The sequence below is a fragment of the Myotis yumanensis genome, unplaced genomic scaffold (genome assembly GCF_028538775.1).
Source record: "Myotis yumanensis isolate MYYU_CA2020_CCGP unplaced genomic scaffold, mMyoYum1.0.hap1 SCAF_13, whole genome shotgun sequence".
In the NCBI taxonomy this organism is placed as follows: Eukaryota; Metazoa; Chordata; class Mammalia; order Chiroptera; family Vespertilionidae; genus Myotis; species Myotis yumanensis.
The window spans coordinates 16,675,306-16,699,294 of NW_027223764.1; the positions used below are offsets into that span (position 1 = coordinate 16,675,306).

At 44.3% G+C, this 23,989-nt stretch overlaps 1 protein-coding gene and 1 pseudogene across 7 annotated transcripts in view; both read left to right on the forward strand.

Annotated features, from left to right (window-relative positions):
* Window positions 1-23,989, forward strand: part of NT5C2 (5'-nucleotidase, cytosolic II) — a 138,351-nt gene that overhangs the window by 31,988 nt on the left and 82,374 nt on the right. For 4 of the 7 annotated variants that reach the window (XM_070432367.1, XM_070432372.1, XM_070432371.1 and 1 more), the window contains exon 1: window positions 20,460-20,542. The exons of 2 other annotated variants lie outside the window; for them this stretch is intronic. The gene's annotated coding sequence lies outside the window, so the exon portion shown is untranslated. Of the gene's footprint in view, window positions 1-20,459; window positions 20,543-20,862; window positions 21,125-23,989 lie in introns of those variants that run through there. One more of the 7 variants, XM_070432368.1, reaches the window with a different exon arrangement.
* On the forward strand, window positions 9,317-12,943 carry LOC139022171 (UDP-N-acetylglucosamine--dolichyl-phosphate N-acetylglucosaminephosphotransferase pseudogene; annotated as a pseudogene).

Sequence of the window (23,989 nt, forward strand, 5' to 3'; positions counted from 1 at the left end):
GCAGTGCCAGGCCGCCAGCCAAGGCGGGTACCAGTGGGGGGGCCCCCCCATCGGCCCACTCGCCAGTCGCCCCGCAGAGGGAGGCGACTGACAGCAGTGGCAGGGGGGCGGGGCCGGCGAGCCGACGGTGCCAGACTGTCAGCCAAGGCGGGTGCCAGTGGGGGTCCCCTGATTGCTCCACTGGTCGTCCCACAGATCAGCCCTGATCGCCGGCCAGGCCTAGGGACCCTACCCTATATATTGGGAACAGTCTCTTAGATTTAAAAATTAAAGCCTTGACAAGGCTACTCTAACACTGAAGAAACAGGATGATGCAGCAATGACATGCATGGACTCTGGCTTGCACATTTTGTGGTCAGCCTTGATTCTGATACTTATAACTATGACAAAGCCAATTACTTAACTTCTCTCTGCTTCAGTTTTTCCACCCATAAGATGGGGAAAATAGTACTACTGCCTCAGAAGGATCATGTTATGTACTATTTTTTATAATCAGGACAAAATAATGTAGCTACTCATACAACACCAAAATGCCTTTCACCTGTATGAAAAGTATGGTCACTGGTGCATGCAGCGTCCCGGATTGTGAGAGGGATGTCCGACTGCTAGGGGAATCAGGCCTAAACCAGCAGTCGGATATCCCCCAAGGGGTCCTGGATTGTAAGAGGGCACAGGCCGGGCTGAAGGTTCCCCCCACCCGCCCCGTGTACAAATTTTGTGCACCGGGCCTCTAGTGTGTGTGTGTGTGTGTGTGTGTGTGTGTGTGTGTGTTTGTATATATATATGTAGGTTTCCCTTGCCAGTTCCTGGCACAGAGCTCCTTAAACCCTTGTAATTCCTGGGTGATAGGAGTATCTTTTATTCTAATGAGGTTACAGGAAAGACCAAGCCATGTTTAGAAGTTTAGAATTTTCAGCCTGCCCCTCATTCTCTTAAGAAGGGAGAAGGGCTGGAAATAAAGTTAATGATCATACCTATGCGATAAAGCTTCCAAATCCAAAAAGTATAGCATTCAGGGAGCTTCCAGATTGTTGAACACATCCACTGTTGAGAATGAGATGCATGGGGACAGAAGCTCCTGTACTCAGCATCCTCCCAGACCTTGCCCCATATAACACAGTGGTTACTCTTCATCTGGCTGTTCATTTGGCTGTTGCACCTTCCTCCAATTATATTTTTATTGATTTCAGAGAGGAAGGAAGAGGGAGAGAGAGATAGAAACATCAATGATGAGAGAATCATCGATCAGTTGCCTCTTGCATGCCCCACACTGGTGATCAGCCTGCAACCCGGGCATGCGCCCCAACTGGGAAGCAAACCATGATTTCCTGGTTCATAGGATGACACTCAACCACTGAGCCACACTGCCTGGGCCATCTGTATCCTTTAACAAACCCTAGAAGCATGTTTCCCTGAGTTCTGTGAGCTGTTCTAACAAATAATGGAATCCAAGGGGTTGGAACTCATGGGAACTTTCAATTTGTAGTCCCAGTTGGACAGAAGATTTGGGTAACCTGGGGACCTACTTCTGGTGATTGGCATCTGAAGTGAGGGGCCTTCTTGTGGGACTGAGCACTTAACCTGTGGGATCTGACACTATTTCTAGGTAGATAGTGTCAGAATTGAGTTAAATTGTGGGAGACTGTGCTGGTGTCATAGAGAATTGCTTGATGTGGGGACCTACACACACACACACACACACACACACACCTGGTGTCAGAAGTGTTGTGAGTGTGGCAGAAGTGTGAGAATAAAGAAAGACATGGGCTGAGGGCTGAGGAGTGTTTCTAAAACATCCAGGTAGCTCAGAAATTGGAGCCAAGATTCCAAATGGCCCCATCAAATGCTACAGGGAGCAACTAAAATGATTCCTCCCAATTCCCCCGTGGTCTCTCCGCCTATGAACATAGCAGTGCTCTCTTGGGTCATTAACAAATATCTTCAGTTTTGTAAAGTTTGGGGTGTTTAGTACTAGCTTTGAGGCTAGGACATTCAGGAAGGTGTTTAGTTATTGTGCCTAGGGTGTCCAGGAACATTCAGAGGGTCATATAGAGCAATGTTAGCTAAATGTTGGGTCATAGATGAAATGGAAAAAACAGAAAGGGAGTGATTTTTTTTTTACTAAGCTCAGTTTAATTTAAAGCCCTGTTTTTTTATTCTGATATTATGTCCTTCTTAGTTTTCTGGTGTTAAAATTGCCTTTCACAAAGTAGTAAAGATAACAGATGGTAGTTTATCTCAACATCCCAAATGGCATGGTTAAAAGATGACTATCCTGTGTGAATCCCCACAATTGATGTTACTGATCCAGGAAATCACAAATCTAGTAAGCACTCATCATATTGGAGGGCCATGTGACCCCAACTCCTCAGGGGTATGGGAGGCCACAGAGAGAGCCTCACTATGAGAATGGTGGTAAAACATCGAGCACTAAAACAATTAAAATGCCTGTAGTTGGGCTTTGCCACCCATGAATTCATGTAGAAAGAAAAGTGCCATTGTTACTTTGGTTATATTTAACTAGAGGCATGGTGCACAAAATTCTTGCACTGGGGGTGGAGTGTGGGGGGTCCCTCAGCCCGGTCTGTGCCCTCTCACAGTCCGGGACCCCTTGGGGATGTTTGGCTGCCGGCTTAGGCCCGATCCCCGGGCCTAAGCCAGCAGTCAGACATCCCTCTCGCAGTCCAGGGCTCTCGAAGTCCAGGACCCCTCGTTCCTTACCGCCTGCCTGCAGCGGAGGCAGAACAGGCTCCCGCCACCGCCGCTGCACTCACCAGCCAGGAGCCCGGCTTCTGGCTGAGCAGTGCTCCCCATGTGGGAGCACACTGACCACCAGGGGGCAGCTCCTGCATTGGGTGTCTTCCCCTGGTGGTCAGTGCAGGTCATAGTGACTGGTTGTTCTGCCGGTTGATTTGATATTAAGGTTTTATTATATAGGATAAATAATTATTTATTTATTTATTTTAATTTTTAAAAATATATTTTGATTTTTTTACAGAGAGGAAAGGAGAGGGATAGAGAGTTAGAAACATCGATGAGAGAGAAACATTGATCAGCTGCCTCCTGCACTCCCCACTGAGGATGTGCCCACAACCAACGTACATGCCCTTGACCGGAATCGAACCCGGGACCCTTCAGTCTGCAGGCTGACGTTCTATCCACTGAGCCAAACTGGTCAGGGCAGGATAAATATTTATATAGTGCTTACTAGATGCCTAAACCTGTCTCAAATGCTGTACAAATATGATCTCATTTAATCTTCATCAAGTCTATGAATTTGATGCTATTATTTTCACCTCCATTTTAAAGATGAGCAAACTAAGACATGAGAGTATTTGAGAAACTTATCCAAAGTCATAGCTAGTTAGCAGCAGAACCTGAAGTTGAAGCCAGGGAGTCTGGCTCTGGAGTCCATGTTCTTAATCCCTACACCATGCTGTCTGGTTAGAAGCAATTTAAGACTTTCCTGGTATGTAATGATTTATTTTTAGCCTCTGATTCCATAGACAGAAGCTGCCTATGAACTAATCTGTCTGATCTGCATTGAGCTGCTGTCTATGATCTCTTTTGAGTTCTTTCCACAGCACCACTGGCAGAATCAGAGTAAGCAGCTAGCTGGCCCTTTGACAGAGCCTGGCAAGACAACAGTGGCAAAAGCAATGAACTTCGGGTAAGGTCAGGAAGCTCTTGTAGCATGGAACTTGAGTCTGTGTAAAGGCCTTCTGAGAGGTCCTTTAGAGAGTAAATTTGTAGTTTTCAGACAAATTTTTTTAAGGCAACCAAACACTTTTTTTCAACATAGACATATGGGAAGTTAATGCACGCGCACACACACACGCACACACACACATATACACACACTCATATGCGGAATCCATTCTTAAAACAGATACAAGTGGAGGTGTGTTGAAGCAGAAGTGGGATCCAGTTGATCTTACTCTCATTCCTTAGGCAATATTAAGGAATACAATATCAAAACCATTGCTCCAGACCAGGGTTTCCTGAAGCATGTCCTATAAAATATCAGTCTCATTAGATACTTTGAAGAAAAAAAAGTTTCATGGTCAAATACATTTGGCAAACTCTGGATATTCTATCTTCGCTTGGAGATTGACAGTTACTTATAAGCAGATAAGAAGTCAGAAGTCCTAGAAGGGGGTGAAACCACTCTTAATCCACAATTACCCTTTTTTAAAAACATGGATAAATTGTGTTTACTCACACAATGGAATACTATAGAACAACGAAAATAGACAAATGAGCCCTAGCCAATTTGGCTCAGTGGATAGAGTGTCGGCCTGCGAACTGAAGGGTTCTGGGTTTGGTTCTGGTCAAGGGCACATGCTCGGGCTGTTGCTTTATCCCCAGTTGGGGGCATGCAGGAGGCATCCGATCAATGATTCTCTCTCATCATTGATGTTTCTCTCTCCCTCTCCCTTCCTCTCTAAAATCAATAAAAATATATTTTAAAAAAGAAAATAGACAAGTGATTGCTACATATGGATGCATCTTATAAATATAATGCTAAGTGAAAGAAGCCAGTCACAATAGCATGCATACTGTATGAGTCTGTTTACATAAAGTTCAAAAATAGGCAAAAATACATACATGGACTTGAAAGTCAGAGTAGTCATTATCCATGGGAAGTGAATTAGTACCTGGGAGGGGGTGTGCTGTGAGTTTTTAAGCTTCTGGTTGGCTTTTATACCTTGATTTGGATGGTGACCAAATAGGTGTGTTTACTTTGTGAAAATAATTTGTGCATTTTTCTGCATATATGTACATATATGTTATCTTTCACTTAAGAGAAAAGGGGAAAACAAACAAAACACATCAACATTTAAGCCCCTCCCCACAAAATGTACATGAACTTGGCTCTTCAAAATATAATCTGTCCTTTTAAAAAGTTTTTAAAAAAATTCAGCAGATTTCTGAATCAGTTTACCTGGTTCAAAGACAAGGCTCCTGGAAACCTGGAGGTTAGAAGTCTGAAATGGTTTTCAGTGGGTTAAAATCAAAGTGTTAGGAGAACCAAGATGGTGGCATAAGGTATACACCTGTACATGCTGTCTCTCACAACCACACCAAATCTACAACTAAAAGACAAAATGGCTATCATCCAGATCCACGGGAAAGCTGGCTGAGTGGAAGTTCTACAACTAGAAGGAAAGAAAAAAGCGCATTGAGACTGGGTAGGTAGGAGGTGCGGAGGTGCAGAAGAGCAGAGGTACAGAGGCCTGCGAAACGGGCTGGCAACTGGGTGCACTGTTTTTTTCAATTGGAAGGGAGCTACAAGCTCCCGACTGCTCTGAACTCCAGTTTCCAGCGAGACTCTGGGGACCCAGACTCCTATGGAGAGAAACTGGACTGTCTGGCATTGGGTCGGAAAGTGAGGGCGGCTTTCTTGCAGAGGTGCTCCCAGGGATCATTGTTACTGTGTGGGAGCTCGGGACTCGGGGACTTGGAGACACGGAGACTCGGAGATGCGGAGACAACTGACTGGCAGCCATCGCTGTTTGCTCTGCCCTGGTGATTCCCTGAGACCCCGCCCCACCCAATTTACAAATCCACCCAAGCTGTGCGCAGTGGCTTTTGCATATGAATGGCCTGTCCTTTCGCAGCCTAACCTAACAAACTGCAGCTGGGTCAGAGAGCTCCAAAACTTCCAAACCCCAAACAAAAAGGAGAAATCTGCAGATCTTGTTGTAGCTCCTGCTGGGTGGCCTTAGGCCAGCCGTGGGCAAACTATGGCCTGTGGGCCGCATCCGGCCCGTTTGAAATGAATAAAACTAAAAAAAAAAAAAAAAAAAAAGACAGTACCCTTTTATGTAATGATGTTTACTTTGAATTTATATTAGTTCACACAAACACTCCATCCATGCGTTTGTTCCGGCCCTCCAGTCCAGTTTAAGAACCCATTGTGGCCCTTGAGTCAAAAAGTTTGCCCACCCCTGCCTTAGGCAGTGGCTGACTTTGCACCTCCTTGGAGATCCAGGAGCCAGTGTACCCAGTGGTCAGATACCAGATTTCAACTCCTCACATTCATAAGGGACACACTCAAGAGGCAGACTCAGTGAGCACCAAAGCCCCAATGAAGCAAGTCCTGCCCCATAAGGGTGTCTCCAGCGGAGCAGTTCTCCCACTATAGACACAGCGGGTCCTCACAGCCAACTGGCCTGGAGGTCAATTCCTCCCAGTGATACCAATAGCAATCAAGACTTAACTACAGCCGAAGCCGGTTTGGCTCAGTGGATAGAGCGTCGGCCTGCGGACTGAAGGGTCCCAGGTTCGATTCCGGTCGAGGGCATGTACCTGGGTTGCGGGCACATCCCCAGTGGGGAGTGTGCAGGAGGCAGCTGATCGATGTTTCTCTCTCATCGATGTTTCTGACTCTCTATCTCTCTCCCTTCCTCTCTGTGGGGAATCAATAAAATACATATTTAAAAAAAAAAAAAGACTTAACTACAACCAGACTGTGCACCAAGCCCACAAATGGGTGCACCAAGAGTGTCCACCTAAGGTGATTGGGGAGGCTGAGCCACTGGGCCCTATAGGATACCTACCACACAAAGCCACTCTATCAATACAGGGAAGCAGCCAAAATGCGGAGACAAAGAAACATGTCATGAATGAAAGGAAAGCAAACTACTGGATATAGAGTTCAAAACCACAGTTATAAGGTTACTCAGGAATCTTCTAGGAGCCTCTGAGGAACATCGTGAGACCTCTGAGGAACTTAGTGAGACTTTCAAGGATCTTAATGAGAATGCCAAAAAAATGGAAAAGGACCAGAAATTAAGCATACATTGTCTGAAATAAAGAATAATATACGGAAATTCAACAGTAGATTAGAGGATCCCAAGAATCAAATCAAAGATTTGAAATACGTGGGAGTAAAAAACACCCAACCGGAAAAGAAAAAAAGAATCCAAAAATATGGAGATAGTGTAAGGAGCCTCTGGGACAACTTCAAGGGTACCAACATCCGAATTATGGGGGTGCCAGAAGAAGAGAGAGAGCAAGATATTGAAAACCTATTTGAAGAAATAATGACAGAAAACTCCCCCTACCTGGTGAAAGAAATAGACTTCCAAGTCCAGGAAGTGCAGAGAACCCCAAACAAAAGGAATCCAAAGAGGACCACACCAAGACACATCATAATTAAAATGCCAAGAGCAAAAGACAAAGAGAGAATCTTAAAAGCAGCAAGAGAAAAACAGTCAGTTACCTACAAGGGAGTACCCATACGACCGTCAGCTGATTTCTCAACAGAAACTATACAGGCCAGAAGGGAGTGGAAAGAAATATTCAAAGTGATGAATAGCAAGAACCTACAACCAAGATTACTCTACCCAGCAAAGCTATCATTCAGAATTGAAGGTCAGATAAAGAGCTTCCCAGACAAGAAAAAGCTAAAGGAGTTCATCACCACCAAACCAGTATTATATGAAATGCTGAAAGGTATTCTTTAAGAAGAGGAAGAAGGAGAAAAAGGTAAAGATAAAAATTACGAACAACAAAGTGACAACAAATACATATCTATCAACAAGTGAATCTAAAAATCAAATCAATAAAAAAATCTGATGAACAGAATAAACTGGTGAATATAATAGAATCAGGAGCATAGAAAGGAAGTGGACTGACAATTCTCGGGGAGGAAAGGGGTGTGAGGAGTGCGGGAAGAGATTGGACAAAAATCGTATACCTATGGATGAGGACAGTGGGTAAGGGCATGGGGTGGGGTGAGAACCGAGTGGAGGGGAGCTATGGGGGGGAAAAAGAGGAACATCTGTAATAATCTGAACAATAAATATTTATTTAAAAAAAAATCAAAGTGTCATATGGTTGTGTTCCTGTGTTCCTTCTGGAAGCTCTAGAGGAGAATCAATGTTCTTTCCTTTTCCAGCTTCTAGAGTCTGCAGGTATTCCACAGCCCATGGCCCCTTCCATCTTTTTTTTTTTTTAAATATATTTTATTGATTTTTTTACAGAGAGGAAGGGAGAGGGATAGAGAGTCAGAAACATCGATGAGAGAGAAACATCGATCAGCTGCCTCCTGCACACCCCCCCACTGGGGACGTGCCCACAACCAAGGCACATGCCCTTGACCGGAATCGAACCCAGGACCTTTCAGTCCGCAGGCCGACGCTCTATCCACTGAGCCAAACCTTCCATCCGGTTAGGGCGGCCCCTTCCATCTTTATAGCTAGCAATGACCATCGAGTCTTTCTCATATCTCATCACTCTGACACTGACTCTTGTTCTTCTTCTTTTTACATTTAAGGAGCCTTGTGATTACATTGGATCCACCAGGAAATTTCAGGATACTCTCCTTATATAAGGTCAACTGATTAACAAACTTAATTTCATCTGCTATCTTTTTTTTTTATTATTGATTTCAGAGAGGAAGGGAGAGGGAGAGAGAGAGATAGAAACATCAATGATGAGAGAGAATCATTGATCGGCTGCCTCCTGCACACCCCCTACTGGGGATTGAGCCCACAACCCAGGTATATGCCCTTGACTGGAATCAAACCTGCGATCCTACAGTCCGCAGGCTGATGCTCTATCCATTGAACCACGCTGGCTAGGGTCCATCTGCTATCTTAATTCTCATTTGCCATGTAACTGTAACATAGTCTCAGGTTCTATGGGTTAGTCTGTGGTTGGCAAACTGCAGCTTACGAGCCACATGTGGCTCTTTGGCCCCTTGAGTGTGGTTCTTCCTAAGCCTTAGGAGTACCCTAATTAAATTAATAACAATGTACCTACCTATATAGTTTAAGTTTAAAAAATTTGGCTCTCAAAAGAAATTTTAATCGTCGTACTGTTGATATTTGGCTCTGTTGACTAATGAGTTTGCCGACCGTTAGGCCATTATTTTGTTTACCACACCTGCTAAGGAATTAAGTGCAGATCCCAGTACTTAACCTAGTCTCTCTCCTATTATTATGGATTTTTTTTAGATAGTATCTGACCAAAAAAATTAGTTGACAAGCACTCTTTTGGGTTTGCTGCAAGTAAAAGTAATAAACGGAACGATCTATACTTATATGAGAGAAGATGTATTTACTTTTCAATCAATAGGACACGTGTTACAAGACACTCTGTAGGTGCCAGGTCAGGGAGGACCCTGACTTGTGGCAGGCTTGGAAAACTGTCTGGGTCTTGGGGACTGCACCCTGTTCATGCCAATGAAATGCAGTCACTGAGGGCTACTACCTGACATCTGAAGTGGAGCCAAGAAGGGGGATTAAGAGACTGGTGTTCTGAAAGTGAGATGACGTAGGAATTTATAATCCCTGATTCTGCAACCATGAATCAGTTTCTTTGTTTGGGTCAGATGGTAGTTTCTGCAGTATCAGAAGGCTATTGTTCACAGGGGCTCCTTGGGCTAGCAAACAAGGAAGAGACCCAAAAAGTCAATTGTTGCCTGGGCAGCAGGCAGCAGCAGGAGGTGGCTCGGATTGGCTACTGTCATGGCAACATTGATTACTGTCGTAAGCAGGCATGAGGTAGGTAGGTAGCATTATCAGAAAACTCGTGGACCATCTGCATCAGAATTAGCTAGGGGGTTTGTTTAAATTTCAAGTTCTCAGGCCCAGGGCCAGAGACTGGGATAGGCTCTGGGATCTGCCTTTTGGAAAGCTCCCTAGTCAACCCTTATTCCTGGTAAATTTTGAGAACCACCGATTGAAGAAAATAATACATTACTGTTACAAATCCCTGTTCAAATGGCTGTTGTATATCCTTGGGTGAGGCCTCACTTGTTAGGTCTGAGAACCAGAGCCGCTTTCTTGTTTACCAAAGGCCCAATCTTAAAAAGACAAAGTGGGTGTTCAGTATCATTGGGAAGGACTAGAGTGGAACCCAAGCAGGGCTCAGCATGAATCAGGGCCGGAGAGGATGGCAAAGATGCAGGACTAAGTCTCTGATACGACTGAGAAATACTGTTCTCTCTCCAGGAAGGTGCACTGCACAAAGAACACCACTGAGAATCCAGGCTTCCTGACGTTTCTGAGAATCAGGGTTGTCATGAGCTATTGTTGCTGATGAGAGCGCGTTCTTATCCCTTACATGGGTTAAGAACAAGTAGGTTACTGGATGTGTGTAATCCGACACATGTGTGGATGATATTTTGTTTATCCATGCATGTGCTGACGGGCACTTGAGTTGCTTCCACTTTTGATCACTGTGAATAATGCTACTATGATGGCATACAAGTATCTGAGTCCCTGTTTTCATTTTGGGTATATACTAGTACCCAGAAGTGGAATTGCTGGATCATATGGTGACTTTATGTTTAGCTTTTTGAGGAACCACCAAACTGTTTTCTACAGAGGCTACACCATTTTACCTTTTTAAAAAATTATTATTGTAGCTATCCTAGCAGGCATAAAGTAATATCTCTATGTGTCTGATTCTGACTCTGCTTTCTCCTCAGTAATTGATCTCTCCTGAAATTCTGAGGCTCTTTGGGGTCATTATTCAGGCATACCTTCATGTTTTACCCATGTCTGATTTCTGAACTAGATGTTCAGCCACTCTGGGGTAAAGTGTAGTTAGGGGATCAATTTGGATTTCCAGTGTCTACCACCTGGTAGGTATTCCATAAATAAAACAATTGTGATAAAAGTTGCAGATCTTGTCTCTCTCACTCTGTAAAAATTCAATGCAAGTTTCCAACAGGCATATAAGAAATTTTTGCTTGCGTCAAATAAATTAATTTTCATGAGTGTATGAGGCAATCGATTAGTTGTTACATTCCATTCATTTAAACTGCAGATCTGATCCCTGCCCCATACTCTGCTTAAAGCCCTTAATTACTCTCCATGACACTTACAGTAAGGTTCCAGATCATTTATATGGTCTACAACGCTCTATGAGGTCTACCTGCCTCCTTCCAGGACCATTTTTGGCTATTTCTCCCTTTCTCTCCAGGCTCCTGATCTCTCCACAGATACACCCAAAGCTCGTCACTACTTTAGGGCCTTTGTACCTACTGGTCCCTATTTCAGGAATTCCCCACCCCTCCAAAAAAACCCCTCTCTCACTTTTTACTTAAGTCCTAATCATCTTTCAGGTTTCAGCTGAGATGTTACTTCTTCAGGGAAATGTCTCCTGACCCTCTCTCTCCCTCAAAATCTAGCCCCTATCCCATTCTCCCTCATAGAATCATTTACTTTTCCTGCATAGCACTTACCAAAGTTGTAGTAAAATAATTATTTGTTTATTGAAAGCCCATTTTCCCAAGCAGTCAGAAACCTCCAGGAGGGCAGACACTCGTATCTCTGTTGATCAGTGTTAGGCACGTGGTAGGAGCTCAAAGCATATTTTTGAAGACATGTAGTTGCTCCTAAGTCTTTTATGTATGTCTCATCTCTCGGGTTGGATTAGATAGTTCTATTTAGACTAAATGTGTTCTGATTATCTTCTCACATAGTGCCTGTACTGGGACTTATCACAGTAAGTGCTGACCCTATGCTATTAGAGAAAGATTAAAAAAAAAAAAAAGGAAAAAAAAAGAGGAGAACTCTGAGCTGATTGGAAGGAACTAAGACCAAACACTTCCTGGCAGAAAGACTTGTGGGCAGCAGGAGGCTGTTTCTAGGCCCCAGGCCAGGGTGTTGAGTTATGCTTGCATTTCTCTGAGAGCTTCTGCCAAGAAACAGAAACCTGATGAGTGGCCTGTGAGTGCTGCTCACATTCGGAGTGACTCAGAGTTTATGGTATTCTGGGGAATTAGAGGCGAAGGACAGCCATGTGGATGCTCGGGCAGGAAGTTTGGTGAGAGGCCTCCAAGGCTGCAGTGGAATGGCTTCTCTTGCCAAGCACTGCCCAGGCCCTTCAGGCAATGTTCAGTTAGAGACCCCAAGCAGGCTGCCTAGGGCTTCTCATTGCTTCCTCAGGCTCCCGAACCCTCTTTTAGAAGGTTGTTGGCATGTGAGGTTGGCAACTTGGGACACTTGCTTTACTTTTGAAAGTCAGGAAACCAAATGTCCTGTCTTTTTGCATTTTTAAAAATTAATTATTCATTACACAAGCAATCTATGAATACATTTATTTATCTTTTAAAACATTAAAACTGCCCCTCCACAGCTCTTGCTGCCGGGCCACAGCTCAGAGTCCCAGGGAGTGATCCTCTGTGCTGTTTTCCTCCTCATCTTTTTCTGCTTCATCCTTTTCCCTTTCTGAACTGCTTGTGGAGGAGTAGTGGAAAGACTTCCCCTGCCATGAATCTGTGGCCCTGATAGGTATGCTTCTTGTCATCTGCTGCTTTGTTTTCCTGGGCTTTTTTCCTCGGATGATGTCCTGAATCTATACTGGTGGCATAAGCTGCCACAGCCCACAGCTGCCTCACTACTTCTCCTTATGGTCTAGTTCACCAACTTTGGCAACATGACCATTGTGGTAACCAAGCCTTCATGTCCAATTCTTGGCCTGTGTTTGGACTTGAGGGTCCTGTACTATGTCTGTAAGGAGCTGTTGGTAGTATTCTGTACCAGTGCCATCACTATCCTAGCAGGCATTAATGGCTTACAGGCTGGCTAGTCACTAATCATTCCTACTTCCATCCCCATCTTCAGCCTGGTGAGCTTCAAAGTGTCAAGATGATCATGTCTTTTCCCTCTACTTCATGATACCCTATTTTTTTTTCACGACCTTGGGATTGCTCTACCATAACTGGTACTGATCACAGGCGTATGAGGGAGATACCATCTGTTACTTTGCTGGCATGACCTTTACTGTGGTTGGCAACTTGGGACACTTCAGCCAGACCATGCTACTTTTCTTCATGCCCCAGGTGTTCAACTTCCTCTACTCAATGCCTCAAGTCCTGCATCTCTCCCCTGCCCTGACCACCATGTGCCAAACTCAGTACCATAGCGAGTGGTTGAGTGGCCTTAGCATATCATTAGCATATTATGCTTTGATTGGTTGAACGGACAACCAGATGACAGCCACTTAGCATATTAGGATATATATATATATATATATATATATATATATATATAGTTGATTTCAGAGACGAAGGGAGAAGGAGAGAGAGATAGAAACATCAATGATGAGAGAGAATCATTGATTGGCTGCCTCCTGCACGCCCCCCACTGGGGGTTGAGCCCGCAACCCCGGGCATATGCCCTTGACTGGAATGGAACCTGGGACCCTTCTGTCTGCAGGCTGACGCTCTATCCACTGAGCAAACCAGCTAGGGCAACCCCTATCTTTAGAGATAATTTCTGATAGGAGTTTGGCATGTAGCTTTATAATCTGTTCAAAACTATTTTACAAAGTTAATGTGTGATTGTCTTAGGTTGGGCTGCCATAACAGAGTATTATAGACTGGGTGGCTTGTAAACAATAGAAATTTATTTTTCACAGTTCTAGAGGCTGGGAAGTCCAAGAGCAAGGCACCAGTAGATTTGGTGTCTGGTTCAGAGACAGTCCTCTTCTTGCTGTGTCTTCACAGGGTGGAGGGATGTGGGAGCTTTCTGGGCTCTCTTTTATAAGGGTATTCATTCCATTTAGAATGCTCTGCCCATGACCTAATTACCTCCCAAAAGCCCCACCTCCAAATACATCAGAGATTAGGTTTCAGTGTGTGAATGTAGAGGTGACAAAGACTTTTTCTACAGCAGTAATGATGGGAAATAATGGTATTCATGTCTGCATTTTGTTTTAACATTTTATTTTGAAATAATTTTAGATATACAGAGGAGTTGCAAAGATAGTATAGAAAGTTTCAGTGTACCCTTCACTCAGACTCTCCGAATGTTAATAGTTTATATAACCCTGGTTCAATGATTAAAACTAAGGAATTAATATTGGTACAATACTATTAACTAAACTATAGACTTCATTAGAACTTTACCAGTTATTCCACTATTATCCTTTTCTGTTCCAGGATCCCATCCAGGATCCCACATTGCATTTAGTTGTCTTTTTTCCACAGTCTCCTCCAATCTGTGACAGTTCTCAGTCTTTCCTTGGCTTTCATGATCGTGACACTTTTGAAGAGTCCAGGTCAGGTTTTTTTGTTGAATGTCCCTCAATTTGGGATTGACGATGAGTTTTCATGATTAGACCAAAGTTATGCATTTGGGGGAAGAATTAAAAAAAAAAATAAAAAAAAAAAAAAAATATATATATATATATATATATATATATATATATATTGCTGCAACTTGCTGTTTTCATTCAATAATATGATTTTGAGATATTTCTATAGTAATATATATATCAGGCCACTTCTTTAACATTCTCTACACAATTCCATTATGCGAGCACTAGATGCCTGGTGCACAAGATTTGTGCACTGGGGGGGCGTCCTTCAGCCTGGCCTGCGCCTTCTTGCAGTCCAGGACCCCTCGGGGGATGTCTGCCTGCCTGGGGGAATCGGGCCTAAGGTGGCAGTCAGACATCCCTCTTGTAGTCCGGGGCTCTCTCAGTCCAGGACCCCTTGCTCCATACTGGCCACCTGCAGTGGAGGCGGGAGAGGCTCCTGCCACCACCACTGCACTTGACAGCCGTGAGCCTGGCTTTTGGCTGAGTGGCAGCTCCTGCGTTGAGCATCTGCACTCTGGTGGTCAGTGCGCATCATAGCGACCGGTTGTTCCGCCGTTTGGTCAATTTGCATATTACCCTTTTATTATATAGGATGTTACATTCTATTTAGCCATTCCCCTACTGGCAGGCATTTAGGTTGATTCCAAATTATTTTTTATTAGCAATATTATGTAATTATCTTTGTATATACCTCCATATGCACATGGAGTTATGGTAGATAATTAGAAGGGGCATTGGGGAGATATGGATTTAATAGATGTCCAATTGCCTGTAAAGTGGCTGTGCCAATTTACATTCTTTGGTTATTATGAAGCTTGAAAATTGTTGCCAATCTCAGTTTTAATTTCTATTTCCCTGGTTACTACTGATGTTAGGCATCTTTTTGTATATTTATTTGGCAATTTGTATTTCCTTTTCTGTGATTGCCTATTTATATTCTTTGCACGTTTTTCTAGTGGTTTTTTTTTCTTATTGATTTGTTAAAAGTCCTTTAGATGTTCCTGATACAAATCCTTTGTTTTATATATTACAAATGTTTTTTCCTAGTTTGTTATCTTTGTTTCTTATTTATGATAACTTTCTCATTTTTTTTGAGTTATTCCATTTCTCTGATATTTAAATTATTTTTTCTAATTTTGCTGACAAAAGATCTTGATTATATAAGTAATATAAACAACACAGACAATTTGGGAAATTATGGAAAAGTGTAATTAGAAAAAAAACCACCTAAAGTCTTGTCACTGAGAAAAAAACCGTTATTAATATACTCAATTTCATTCTAGCCTTTTGTGTGTATGCGCACGTACATTTTTGTTTTGGTTTGTTAATCCTTACTGAGGATATTTTTCCATTGATTTTTTTTAGAGAGAGTGGAAGGGAGGGGGAGAGACACACACAGAGAGAGAAACATCGATGTGAGAGAGACACATCGATTGGTTGCCTCCCGCCCATGCCCTGACCCTTTGGTCCATGGGCCAGCACTCTATCCACTGAGCCAAACTGGCTTGGGCTGTGCGTGTACATTTTTTTGCTCAATTGAGATCACATTATGTGTACACACACACACACACACACACACGCACACACACACAATTTGCTCAGTGCTATAGTCTTTATACACAAATGCTGGCCTTTTTCCAAATGTACTTTGGTTGTGGTGGTTTTAGACTAACTTCCAACTTCTATTCTTTTTTCCCCACATATCCTAAAATATGTAGTAAGTGGGAGGTCTAAGGCCTGTCCTCAGCTGACCTGAAGTTGGCTCAAAACCACAAGAGAGGGTAGAAATGCTCCAACATAGCACATATTTCAAAATCTTGGAGGTTTTAGTTGACTGCAAGCTCAGTGAGTCAATAGCAGGAGCCAAGAACGTTCCTGTGTGAATGCAAGGCAGTAAGTCCTATGAAGAAGCTACGGTCTTTCTTTGCTCTGATGGTACCACAGACATTTGGTTCAGTCTTGGGTGACATACTCTAAAAGAGCCACAATCAGACAGACCAGGTGCTTGAGGAGCATGAGGATAAAGACCTTTAAAACCAGGGCAAAGGAGGAACAATGGAAGGAGTGGAAGATACTGGTCTGGAATAAGACCTTGGGCAGAAGTCTTCAAGTATCTGAAAAGTAGAAAGTCAAGAGAGATTAGATCTGTTTGTTTTCTGGGCCAGAGGGTGGAAGTTTCAGAAACACTTTCAAACTGGTCAGAACTGCTGAGGCCAAGGAATGCATTACTCTGGAAATAGTGGGCTTTCTGTCCTTAAGAAGTCTTCTTGCAGATGCAAATGGGTGATGGGGGGGGGGTAGTGGGGAGGTTGATAAACATTTCTTGAGTGCTATGACTGCGCTGAGAATCTTCCATTATCTTTTTTTTTGTTAAATTAAAAGTTTTTCAATTACAGTTGACATACAATTATATTAGTTTCAGGTGTACAACACAGAGATTAGGCATTTATATAACTTGTGAACACACTGATATGTCTACTACCCATGTGACACTATACATTGTCATTACAGTATTAGTGGCCTGGTGCACGAATTTGTGCACATTGAAAGGAAATTAATTAGAAGAAATATTTTAATATCGCTATTTGTCCTTTCTCTATAATACAAGTGTCAACCAAATTCACGATCAACAATGATAGAAACACAAGCGTGTGATTGGCGCCAGCGAGAGCTTTATGTGTATGGCACATGCACAAGTCAACTTAGCCTTTTATAGATATAGAGTTAACTTGCTTAATTAGACCTGCTTTTTGATTTAGCTAAACTTTTTCCAGCCCAGTGAAGTACCCCAACTTCTCTTTCAGGTAATTGTCAGCAACACAGCAGTACGTATCAACACAAAGCAGATTATTATTGTAGATCACACAGGGAGAACAAAGGGTAAAATATTTAACTACAGCACAGTGTTTGACTATATTCTGTGCAGTGAGAAAACCTGAAGTCAATTTCAAGGTCCACCATTTCTTACTTCTTTTCAGTCCAGTCAAGTTTTTAAGCTTTCTAAATCTCCATTTTCTGGCTAATGAAAAGAAAATAGGATTCCATCGAGTCTCCTATTGACAGACTCCAGGACTTCTGTGAGGATCAAATGAGATGAGGCACAAGAAAACGCTTCACAGACATTTGTTTAAAGTGTGAAATGTTTGCACCTGGCTATAAAGCAAGTCGTGTTCCTGGGCTGTAGAAACTGCAAAGAGGCTAGTTGTTGCTGGGGAGAGGAAGCCAGGTGTTGCTATGTGACATCATTACCCAGTGCCCACATCGACCCATTTCTAGGCTGGGCTGGGTTGTGGGCTCCATTTTGCACCATGGGGTCTTGGCAGTGTTGGCTGCGATTTGGTGGGCTGTCTTTCTGGGGTGGTGGCGGGGCCTGTGTCCCACTTGGGGGAAGCTGAGTGTTGCTTTGTGGGTGCCAGGTCCATGATGCTGTTTCTCTGTGTGCATCACGGCAGCTCCTGTGTTGAGTGTTGGCCCTCTGGTGGTCAGTGTGCGTCAGAGCAACCGGTTGGACGGTCAGACACTTTAGCATATTAGCTTTTAATATACATAGATTACCAACTATATTCCCTGTGCTGTACTTTATATCCCTATCCTATTTTTATAACTGGCAATTTGTACTTTTTTAAAAGTTTAACTTGCTTTAAAAAGTTATATATATAGACTTTAAGAAGTCTATATATATAGACTTCAGAGAGGAAGGAAGAGGGAAAGAGAGATAGAAACATCAATGATGATAATCAGGCTGACTCCTGCAAGCCCTCTACTGGGGGTCAAGCCTTCAACCCTGGCATGTGCTCTGACCCAGAATTGAACTGTGCCTTTCTGGTTCATAGGTCGGTGCTCAACTACTGAGCTACATTGGCTGGGCCAATTTATACTTCTTTTTTTAATGTATCTTTATTGATTTCAGAGAGGATGTGAGAGGGAGAGAGAGATAGGAACATTAATGATGAGAATCATTGATCTGCTGCCTCCTACATGCCCCCCACAGAGGATCGAGCCTGCAACCCAGGCATGTGCCCTGACTGGGAATTGAACCGTGACCTTCTGGTTCATTGGTTGTTGCTCAACCAGTGAGCCACACTGGCCAGGCCAATTTGTACTTCTTAATCCCTTCCCCCTTTTCACCCATTGCCCCCAACATTTCTTCCATCAGTCAACCATCAAAATTTTCTCTGTATCTATGCATTTGTTTTGTTTGTTCATTTACTTTTAGATTCCACATATAAGTGAAATAATATGGAATTTGTCTTTCTCTGACTGGGAATACAAACTGTGACCTTATTTCACTTAGCATAATATTCTCTAAATCCATCCATATTATCACAAATGGCAAGATTTCATTCTTTTTTAAAAAAAATATATTTTATTGATTTTTTACAGAGAGGAAGGGACAAGGATAGAGAGTTAGAAACATCGATGAGAGAGAAACATCGATCAGCTGCCTCCTGCACATCTCCTACTGGGATGTGCCCGAAACCCAGGTACATGCCCTTGACCGGAATCGAACCTGGGACCTTTCAGTCCGCAGGCCGACGCTCTATCCACTGAGCCAAACCGGTTTCGGCAAGATTTCATTCTTTTTTATGGCTGATTAAAATAATATATATGTATATGTATATATATATCACATCTTTATCCATTTGTCTCTCAATGGACACAGGTTGCTTCCATATCTTGGCTATTGTAAGTAATGTTGCAGTGAATATAGGGCTGCATATGTCAAGTTAGTGTTTTCTCATATCAGTACACAAAAGTGGAATTACTGGGTCATATGGTAATTCTATTTTTAATTTTTAAGGAGCCTCCATATTGTTTTCCATAGTGGCTGCATCAATTTACAATCCCAACAGTGCATGAGGGTTCCCTTTTCTCCACATCCTCAGAAACATTTGTTTGATTTATTGAGGATAGCCATCCTGACAGGTGTGAGTTGATATCTCATTATGGTTTTAATTTGCATTTCCCCCATGATTAGTGATGTTGAACCTATATGGTCAACTAATCTATGACAAAGGCAAGAATATACAATGGGTTAAAGACAGTCTCTTCAATATAGAGTATTGGGAAAACTGGACAGACACATGCAAAAGAATGAATCTGGACAACTTATATCATATACACGAATAAACTCAAAATGGATTAATGACTTAAATGTTAACACATGAAACTATAAAAGAACTAAAAGAAAACATTGGCAGTAAACTCTTTGACATTACTCTTAGTAATATTTTTTTGGATATGTCTCCTTCGGCAAGGGAAGCAAAAGAAAAACTAAACAAATGGGATTACATGAAACGAGTTTTTGCACAGTGAAAGAAACCATCAACGAAATGAAAAGACAATCTACTGAATGCAAGAAGATATTTGCAGTGATAACATCCAATAAGGGGTTACTATTCAAAAGATATAAGAAACTCATACAACTTCAACACCAAAAGAACCAAACTATTTGATTTTTTTTAGAAAAGTGAGCAGAGTCCTGGCTGGTGTGCTCAGTGGTTGAGCATTGACCTATGAACCAGGAGGTCACGGGTTCATATCCCCCCTCAGGGCACATACCAGGGTTGCAGGCTCCATCCCCAGTGTGGGACTTGCAGGAGGCAGCCCATCAATGATTTTCTCTCATCATTGATGTTTCTATCTCTCTCTCCCTCTTCCTCTCTGAAATCAATAAAAACACATTTTTAAAAAAGAACAAAAAGAACAGAGGACCTGAACAAACATTTCCCCAAAGAGGACATACAGATGGCCAATAGACATATGAAAAGATGCTCAACTTTCCTCTATTATCTTATTTCATCCTGCCAACAGTCTCTGCGGTAAGTACGTTGTTATCTATCCCTGTATTACAGGTGAGGGAACTGGGTACAGCGAGATCAGGTAGTCCTCCCCACGTCCAAGCATTTGTAAGTGGTAGAACTTGGATTACAACCAGTTCTGACACCTCCCAAAGCCAGTGCTTTTGGTCATCATTGGATTCAGGCCTGCTCTGGAGGTCTGGACCCGAGGGGCCTTGAGCAAGTCCATTGTACGAGAATATTCTGTGGCGGGGGGAACGAGCGAGCCCCCTCCTCTAAGGGAAGGGCTCCGAGTGTAGGCAGAGGAGCAGGAGGTAGTCCCAGGTGGCAGTCGGCCAAGGGATGTAGACTTAAAGGACATGGAAGAGTAGTCAACGTGCGTCACCTACAGCTCGGCCACCACAGCTGTCCCGTCGTTTAAAGATGCCTAGACCCCCCGGAGGGACGGGGGCACCGTCCCGCAACGGCGCTTCCCTCCGGTCGCGCGGCCAGGGAGCGTCGCGGCAGCCTGGTTCTGCGGCTGAGTCGGGGATCGGAACAGCGCGCCGGCCCCTGGTCGGGAGCGAGCGGGGGGCGGGGCGTGGGGGCGGGGCCGAGGCCGCGGGGTTAAGGAGGGCGCGCGCCCAGGGGGCTGCGGCAGTTGCGCGCTAGGATTGCAGACGTGCGGCGAGACGGTGAGTGCGGCGGGCCCCGCGGGCGGGAGGGGCCCGAGCGGGGAGCCCGCGAGGGAGCCGGGGAGGAAGGAGTGTGCGCGGCCGAGCGCGCGGCCCGTACCCGAGGCGCCGCCTGCCCCTCCCTGCGCCCCTCCAGCCCCACGCCCCACGCCCGAGCGCCCACCGGCGGGCCCCGTGACCCGGCACACGCGTCTCCGCCGGCCCCGCAGCCGCGGGCCGCCCCCGCCTCAGCGCAGCCCCTTCCTCCTCGCTGCGGCAACGCCCCCAGCCTCACGTCACGCCCGCGCCATTGTTTCTCCGCGGTCGGCTGTCTGGGACCCGTCTTGGCCTCGGAGCGCGGCCCTTCGCCGCCTCTTAGCCTGCCTCGCTGGGTCCTGTGCTGCCCCCGCTTTTCTTTCGGGGTGCTGGCAGTCCCCATCCCTTCTCACAGAGACACCCCTTGACTCGGGTCTGCCTGTTTTTTTCTGGCCGCCGCCGGGCGTCCTCCGGTCCGCACCCGAGGCCAGCCTTTCCGGCCCTCATCCCCGGACCTGCCATCCGCCGCGCGTTCCCGGTGGACCCGAGAAGCTGGCGGACACTCCGGTAGGGTGCCAGGTCGTAGGCGTTTTAGCAAGAACCGCAAAAGTTGGCATCCCCCCCGCACGCCGGTTTTGTCGTTTGCAGCACTTCCTGGAAAACTCGCATCGAATGGCAAGCCTCCCTAGAAACGTGCTTATTTTCCAACGGTTCCCAAGTCAGGGGTCGGCTCTTCGGTGGCGATCCGTTCCTTCCCTTCCTTGGAGACCCCGGAAGCCGAGCGCTGAGAGCGAGATGCAGATCTGAGGCCTGAGCCATGAGTTGTGAGAGCGTTTTGGGGGTTGGACTCCAGCAGGCCTCAAGCGTTTTAAAAGCAGGAGGTGGAGCTGGTGTCAGATTTGTTTTTTTTCCCCCCCTCACGCTTTCGTCTTTTGGGCCGTTGTGTGTGAGCGTTGGAAAGTGCAGTGCTCTGCAATGACGAGTCACCATTTTAGGGTTTGTGTGTGTGTGTGTGTGTGTGTGTGTGTGCGCGCGCGCGTGTGTCCTGGGGCGGACAGGTTCTTCATGTCTGTGCGCTTGATTTGGTCTCAAGGCAACGGATGCAAACGCTGCTAGCCATAATGTGAAAGAGAGTGTGTTGAAACAGTGCCCTTTACCGTGGCAACTTAATATTGTTGAGGTCTTTTAAATATTTACCACCACACTTCAATAGATTTCTCCTAATGAAGGCATCCAGGCCTGGAGAGGTTAGTTAAAGAAGACACAGCTAGTTAGCAATTAAAAGAAACTCAACATGCTAGGCAGGTGGTAGCACACACAGACGGAAATGCATTAATTAATTTAATTTATGAGAAAGGACAACGGCGGAGAGGAGAGGTTGAGAAACATCTGTTTGTTGTTCCACCTATCCATGCAGTCATTGGTTGATTCCTGTATGTGCCCTTGACCAGAAATGGAACCCCCAACCTTGGCATATGGGGAGTGGTTCCTACAACCTTGGCATATGGGGAGGATGCTCTAGTCTAGCCAACTGAGCTCTCAGGCCAGGGCTAAAATGCATTTCTATTGCAATATAAGCCACTACATTTCTGTACATTGCTGTGTAATCCTCATTAATCCAGAAATTTGACTTTAGAATTTAGTAATCAGTCTGTAAAGTAAGAGGGCTGAAGGAGATGTTCTGCAAAGTTTCTTTAAGTTCTAAGATATAATTCCATTGTATGAAAATTTACAAACAGCTGCAAGTTCCCAAAAGTTTTTAATTATAGGAAGATTTACATAGATATTATTTACTTACAGTATCTGCAAGCCTTATTATAGTGATATCAGGTGTATATACCTAAAGAAAGCCAAGTTACAGTGGAATGTTAGGAGGGCTAATCATCTGTAGGTTGTTTCAACAGTGTTATGGTGAAAGAAAGCACACAAAACCTGTGGGTGTGTTTTTTAATGTTGCTTAACTCTTACCTAAACGCTTAATTCAATGAAATAGTTAAAAAGCCCAACTTTAACATATGATTTATAATTATACGCTTCTCCTGTTTATCTAAACATAGTTTTTATGCAGTTATAATTGCTATATTCATATCATTATTAATTTAGCACTTACCCATATTTCTGGGTGCCTATGTACCTAGAAAATTTATGTCTTTTTTATTTGTATAGAGGCTTTGTAGCATGCTTTTATGCCTAGAAGTCAACAATGCCTGGCATATAGGCTCTCAGTAAATTTTTGTTGAATGAATGTAGTATTTTGAGCTGTTAAGACAACATCTGTGAACACAAATGTTAAATATCACAGGGAATATGTTAAGTGATATGTGAGTAGTAAAAGTAGAAGATACCATCGGGTATGTTTCAGGGCATGGATTTTGGAATCTAGGTTTGAGACCCGGCTTGCCACTTAACATGCATGCAACCTTGGAGTCTTATTCAGTTTCTCTTACCATGAAAACAGGAAAAATAGAACAAATTTCACAAGGTTTTATCTATTAAGTGGGATAATTCCATTGAAGCAATACTGGCATACATTAAATTCTCTATACATGTTAGCTATTACTATTTTTTGGTACAGAGTGGAGAGATTATTGTAGGTTGGTAGAATCAGGGAGAACATACAGAAGGTGGCACAGGAGAGTAAGAAGATTCAAAAGATATATTGAGGGGTAATGAAAAAGGGTTTGGTATAGCAGTCTATATATATAAAAGTCTAAGTGACCATCGCAACTGAACGGATGACCAAACAGGCTGCGTGGGGTGACCAGGCTGGCAGGGGGTTAGTGAGGGACAACCAAATGACTGAGCAGCAGGCTGCAAAGATGATGGCGCCCACAGCCAATAAGGAGAGAATATGCTAATTGACTGCCACGCCCTCAAAGGTGGTGGCGCCCACAGCCACAAGATGGCCTGCAGGGGAGGGCAGTTGTGGGCGACCAGGCCTGCAGGGGAGGGCAGTTAGGGGCAACCAGGTCAGCAGGGGAGGGAAGTTAGGGGCGACCAGGCCAGCAGGGGAGCGCAGTAGGGGGGGACCAGGCCAGCAAGGGAGGGCAGTTAGGGGCGATTGGGCCAGCAGGGGAGGGCAGTTGGGGGCGATTGGGCTGGCAGGGGAGCAGTTAGGCGTCGATCAAGCTGGCAGGGGAGTGGTTAGGGCAGGGGTGGGCAAACTTTTTGACTCGAGGGCCACAATGGGTTCTTAAACTGGACCAGAGGGCCGGAACAAAAGCATGGATGGAGTGTTTGTGTGAACTAATATAAATTCAAAGTAAACATCATTACATAAAAGGGTACGGTCTTTTTTTTTTTTTTTTAGTTTTATTCATTTCAAACGGGCCGAATCCGGCCCGCGGGCCGTAGTTTGCCCACAGCTGGGTTAGGGGGTGATCAGGCTGGCAGGCAGAAACAGTTAAGGGCAGGACAGTCAGGCAGGACAGG